This window comes from Hemitrygon akajei, chromosome 28, assembly GCF_048418815.1.
Source record: "Hemitrygon akajei chromosome 28, sHemAka1.3, whole genome shotgun sequence".
NCBI lineage: Eukaryota > Metazoa > Chordata > Chondrichthyes > Myliobatiformes > Dasyatidae > Hemitrygon > Hemitrygon akajei.
The window spans coordinates 33,988,576-33,995,185 of record NC_133151.1 but is presented as its reverse complement, the minus strand read 5'-3'; the positions used below and the strand labels follow the sequence as shown (position 1 = coordinate 33,995,185).

The 6,610-nt window shown below is 40.8% G+C and overlaps 1 non-coding gene across 1 annotated transcript; it reads left to right on the top strand.

Annotated features, from left to right (window-relative positions):
* Window positions 1-4,125: 4,125 nt before the first annotated feature.
* trnag-ucc (transfer RNA glycine (anticodon UCC)) lies at window positions 4,126-4,197 on the top strand. Its single transcript has one exon. It is a non-coding gene; the product is annotated as a tRNA-Gly (tRNA).
* The last annotated feature ends 2,413 nt before the right edge of the window (window positions 4,198-6,610 follow it).

The window sequence follows — 6,610 nt, the reverse complement described above, 5'->3', positions numbered from 1 at the left end:
CTAGCAGTCTACCCAGATCAGCAGCTAACCCTCTGGTTAGACACACTTTGCGTATATGGGCTCAGTACAGGAAATGCTATGGTTTCCAGGGGTTTTCCGTTTCTAGCCCTGTCGCACATAATCACCTTTTTTTTACCTACTACGTACGATTCAGCATTCCATGTTTGGTACAGGAAGGGCATTAGACATTTTGAAGATCTCTTCATTGATAATCGCTTCGCTTCTTTTCAGCAGCTCTCCGTTAAGTTCAACCTGCCTAACGCTCACTTTTTCAGATATCTCCAAATCCGACACTTTACTGCTCCATTAATTCCTAACTTTCCTGAAATGCCTGCGAAAAATGCTATGGACCTATTTCTTACCATTAATCCACTAGGTAAATGTTTAATTTCAATTATCCAAGATAAACTAGCAGCCTTACGACGGGCCCCTCTGGATAAAATTAAAATGGCCTGGGAGCAGGATTTAAATATCTCCTTATCCGAGGAGAGCTGGGACTCAGTTCTCAAATCGGTTAACTCAACCTCCCTTTGTGCTCGCCATTGCCTCTTACAGTTTAAGATTGTTCATAGAGCCCATATGTCTAAATCTAAACTATCTCGCTTCTACCCTGGCATTAGTCCGCTCTGTGATAAATGCAAGAGGGACGTGGCCTATCTCCTCCATATGTACTGGTTCTGCCGTAGCTTGGAGAAATTTTGGAAATATGTCTTCACTACATTATCGGGTATTCTAAATCAGCACCTAGAACCTAACCCCTTAATTGCTCTGTTCGATTTTTGGGGCGAGACAGATTTATGTCTGGGTCCGACCAAATGCAGAATACTACCCTTTGCCTCTCTCCTGGCGAGACGCTTGATCCTCCTTAGATGGAGAGATGTTGCCCCGCCCACTCATGCGCAATGGCTTAACGACATTATGGCCTGCTTGGACCTCGAAAAAATTCATTATTCAGTTCTTAATTCGGATCTAAAGTTCCATAAGATCTGGGGACCTTTTATCGAGTACTTTCATAACCTTCCTCCTGACTAGGGTTTTTTTTTCCTTCTTTTTTTTCTTCTTTTCGGTCCCTTGCTTTCAGCTCCCTTTTTCTTTTCTGGTAGTAGGCATTATTACCCTCTGTTGCTAAGTGTATTCACAGTCTGGGAGTTTGACTGTCCGAACTTATACTCTTTATACTGTGTGGTGGTTGGTCTGGAGTTGTTGTTGTTTATTTTTCTTGTGTTGTGGGGCTTGGGGAGGACACTAAGCTCACTTGTCTTTAATTTAGGTGCTTTTTTGTTTAATTCTCTTGCTTTGTAGCACATTGTTATTGTATGCTTAATCTTGCACTGTATTAATGCTCCTCATTGGGATTTGGGGTTTTTAATTTTGTAAAATGTTTTGAAAAACTAATAATTTTTTTTTTAAAAAATGACCGATCCTTCTTTCGGTCTCCGATGCCCCACACTTTTCTCGTGCGTTCCAATACTTAAGCAGGGCTCACTAGTGAGTCTCCTGGTGCGTCTGAGGGGTGTCTCCCCAGACCTCATTTTATCCCTACTCACGGGGTCTCAGGTGTCAATCAGTTTTGAATGGCTCAGCCCATCAAACCAGCCCACTCCGGCTGTCCACTGAGGAATTTTGATGAAAAGAATGGTACCAAGTAAACAGCCCTCCCCAAAAGACGTAATAGTAAATCAATGGCTCCTCTCTCTTATCAGCAGCAGATGTTCCAACTGGTTTTCCTCTTATCTGTGTCTCTCTCTCATTCTCTCTTATGGGCATCGTGGTAACAGTAACAGTTTGTGATTCTCCCAGGGGAGGGAGACATGGGCAACTCTGTACCCTTCTGCCCATCAGAGTTGTTCATCCTTCGTAACACGATGAACAGTGAAACGATGGGAAGGATAATACTAATTCAAAAGGAATATTTGCTCTTGAGCGTGTGTTCCTCATAGTCCCGTTTCAAATGTCCACCTCTGCAGGTACCTGACATCGAAAGTGAACACTGTCGGCACACCAGACGCGTCCGCTTTAATATTCATTTCTTACCATTTCAAACATTGCAATTCAGTGGCATTGGATGCGCGTCACGTGTTTAAACTTCATCAACTTCATCTTGGCTCTGCTCCCAGCTAGTATCTATTGATTTCCCTCTTCACAGTAAGTGCAATCGTTGTTTTTGGCTCTTTGTTCGCCATCAGCAACCAGCTTGAATCCCTTGGGGCAAATGCAGAACTCTGCAGTCGCGCAACTGCGTGTTATATTCAACCAATGAGCAACACCTGAATAGCTTCTTATTTGTAAATGATCCCTAGCTCAGCAGTTTACTCGAGGCATCGATAAAGTACTGACCAAGCCGAGTGAATTTAGCTCACACAATGGAAAACAGAGTCTCTTCATAACTTCCATCTCCTTTCCCATGGCAAGAACAAAGGTAATTTGTCCATCTGATTCCACTGTCCATTATTCTATCAAATTCACTGATTTGTAGACTTTCGTCCCAGTCATCCTGTCTGCCTACGGAATGCCTTGATTCCCTGTCATTCAATGGTGAGTTTAGCGCGCTCTTCGAACGCCGCTATCACACCTACATCCACACGACCCATTTCAGCGCTTTGCATGCACCCATAATTTGTTGTGTGAAAAATGTAGTCCACGCATCTTATTTGAAAGTATCCTTTCACACTCTAAATTTGTGTTCTTTGAGACTGGATATTTTTATTCTGGCAAAATATACCAACAGTCTACTCTATTCACGCTTCTCATAAGCCTATAACCTTCTATATACCCCTTGCAATATTCGAGAAGTGTCATTGAGATCCGCCCTCATTCGTATAATCTTCGTTGAATACAGCCCCAGAGCTATCAAATCCTCCTCATGTGTTAACCATTTATTCCTCGGATCATTCTTGCGAACTTCCTCTGATCGCTCTCTGATGCTAAGATATGAACCAAAATTCTCACTATTTATGAACTGAACCGTTCTGCCAATAATTCAACCCTCAATCTGCCTCAGTACTGATGAGTTAACCCTGCTTCTAACTCTGATTCCCGAACCAGTACAACACGATTTCCCTGAACTACACTCAGATTCATACTTAGGTTCTACACAACATCACTCTCAAGAAACCCAGGGTGAGAGTTGGGGGTTCGGGTGTATAGTTATGAGAGAATACTATCAATACCCTCCGTCACCGAAAGAAGTGAGATTTCCTGCAGAGAACCCTGTCTCTGGGGAGCGAACTTTGCCAGTAGGCCTGCAGTAATGAGATCCCTATTACTATCACTGCACCAACACAAGATGCAGAATGGTGCCCCATCAGCTTTAAGAGAACACCATGTTCAAATCACAGGTCCTTGCAAAGCCAAAGGAGGCTATTCAAATTGGGCTCAGCAGAAGAGATTGTGAAGATGTTCGAAATACAGCTTAACAACTAAGAAATACTGAGGGAACTCCGCAAGATAGACGGCAACTATGGAGAGGGATAAAATCCAGTGACGACTTTTGAACGACGACTAGAAATACACTCTGTACACTTTGTCAAGCCTGCCATCCACACTCAGGTCTGTCGTTGAAGTCCCTTTGGCTGTCTGCTTGTTCCACATCCCCAGCACCTTCAGAGTGAAAATGCTTGCCCTTCATGTTTAACATATTTTCCCTCTCTCCTTAAATCTATTCTCATAATATCTGATTGCTCTTTGCTGAAAATAAGACTCTGACTTCTGTTTGTTGAGTGTGGAACTTTTATTCACCCCCTTCTCACTGTGTGACAGGAGGGGTCTCAGGATTTATTAGCCATTCAGTCACTTACTGTGTTCAACGACTGGGCAAAGGAAGAGCTCCCATCAGCGTGTGGTTTGAAAGTAAAATTATAATCAGGGTTTTTTTAATCGATTTTGTGTTGCGCGAGGCGGGACCCCATTAGTAGCGCTTCGACTCGGTTCTAACTCAGTCTGACTCCTGGAGTATGCTCTCCGTGAGTTGTATATCTCCGGTCTGTGGGGGATGGCGACATTAATTTACCGAAATAGGACCTGCAGCAGAGTGAGGAATGATTTGGCAGAAAACAGCTCGGGGACTGATAGAGTCACATGGAACTAAGGGAGACGCCTCTCTACGCAAATGTTCTACATCATTGTGCGATTGTGGTATAGTGGTGAGCATAGTTGCCTTCCAAGCAGTTGACTCGGGTTCAATCCCCGGCTATTGCAGGTTGTAAACTACATAACACATAATGCTCTTACGTAGACACGATCTACGCAGAACTCCAAGGGCGAAATAATCGACTCACGCTAATTCACGCGATGAATGTAAATTGATTCATTGATTCCTGTCGTGGATCAGAGATGGAATCAACGTCCCTCAAGAGTTTCCCATTAAATCTTGTTCTGACTCTATTCCAGATTAAACAAGAATGGACACTTCACAGGAAGGATCAATAGGATTTGTAAAGCGTTGCCCGAACGTTGCCTGATTACAGTTTTTGAATGTGTTTGCCTTCATTAGAAATTAATGAAAATTAATGATCTGGATGATTGGGTGGTAAATTGGATTAGAATGTATGCAGATGATACTAAGGTAGGTGGTGCTGTGGATAATGAAGTCGGTTTTCAAAGCTTGCAGACAGTTTCGGTCAGTTAGAAGAGTGTGCTGAAAGATGGCAGATGGCGTTTAATGCTGATAAGTGTGAAGTGCTACATTTTGGTAGAAATATCAAAATAGGACATACATGTTAAATTTTAGGTCATTGAAGAATGCAGTAGAACAGTGTGATTTAGGAATTATGGTGCATAGTTTCCTGAAGATGGAATCTCATGTTGATAGGTTGGTGAATGCAGACTTCCGGTGGCTTCAATGGAGTAGGTTGCAGTAGCTACGTGCTCCGAAATTATTCGCTTACTTTGCTGTTGAAACCTATCTCGGTAAGAGCACCATGAGTAGGAAAAAGTCTACAAAAAGAGGTTACTTTAGAGACATTGACTGAAATGTTTCAACAAATGACAGAAAGACTCGAAAAAATGGATAAACTGGATGACTTGGAGTCCAGGTTTGACTAGTTACAGAATTCCTCCGACCTAGTTAAATCTGAACTGAAATCGCTTAATCGGAAACTTGGAATTATACAGCAGACTGTGAATGTCCATGAAACTCGTATTAAGCTACATGAAGAATCTCTGCCGGTGTTGCAGAAGGATATCGAAGGTCACAAGAAAACTTCTAAGAAACAACCTAAAAAATACGACGCGTCATTGAAGAAACTGACAGATTTGGAGACCAGGAACCAAAGGTACAATATCAGAATTCTTGGGCTGCCTGAAAAACTTGAGGGTAATCAACCTATCGATTTTTGTGCTCAAATGTTGAAAGAATTATTCCCTGATATATTATCGGAACTACCAAAATCTGAACGCGTTCACCGAGTGACCCCGCCTAATTGGGATTCTGCCAAACCTCGCTCTATTATCATTCGCTTTTATGACTATCAGGTTAAAGAATGGATTCTCCGTGAATAAAGGAAGAAACGCCTACAACAATTTCGTGATCAACAGTTTCAGATCGTTCAAGTTTACCCACCGGAAGTCCTAAAAGTTAGACAGGCTTCTAAAGAGGTCATGTCTGATATTTTTTAAGCTTGGCTGTCGCCTTTCTCTCAGAGATCCGTGTAAACCCAAGGTTACTACTTCTGATAATAAGGTTTCTTGGTTTACGAAGCCTGAAGAAGCTAAGAAATTTTTACATAGTCTCCATACTTAAATTCAACCTTGAATATTTCTCTTTATGCCAAATGTTTTAATTTCATGTGTTCAATTAAGTAAGTGGCGCTTTGTTGATAACAAGGTTTCTTGGTTTACGAAGCCTTAATCATTTGTTTGAGTAAGTAATTGGCGCTTTGGTATCTTTCAAACTATGCAAAATATGCAGGCAGACCACATCCATTTTCTCTTTTACTGTTAACCGCCATTACACGGGTTCTCTAATGTTACTTTTTCGCATCTCTTTTTAAACAAAACGTTATATTATTTCAATGTTATGTTGCTTTTTACCTTCTTTTTAGTAATTTGACTGAAAGTATTTATGTAGGGTGTTCATGTAGTAACTACTGAGGAATGAAACTATAGGGTGTTTTGCTTTACTTTAAATTCATTCTGATTTTTCCTGTCTTTTAATTATTTATATACTATTCGGTCTTTTACTGCGTTTTCAATAGTATGCAATATTCTATATTTCTTATTGCTGGCTTTTGGTTTTTTCAATATTTTACCATTTTGTCGTTTTGTTATTTTATCTCCCTTGAATGCCTTAAATTAGTCATGTAGGAAACTATCTAAACCGCTTGCCTTTCTAATTATTTTATTATTTGTTTCATTACTCCTTTTTTTGCACCCGAAAGCATATGTTGTTTTCCTTATTGGCTTTTACGAATATTTGATTTTATTGTCTTTCCTTTTGGCCGAGGCTAATACTTATATTTTCCAATGATTTTTTTCGTAAATAGCGAAGTTATTTACTTTGATTTTTTTTGTATATATATATTTACAATAATTTATTCAGCACAGCTCTTCACATATATTTTCTAGAGCCACCGGAGATTTCGGTTGGGATCGTTAGAATTAGTCTTCAGCC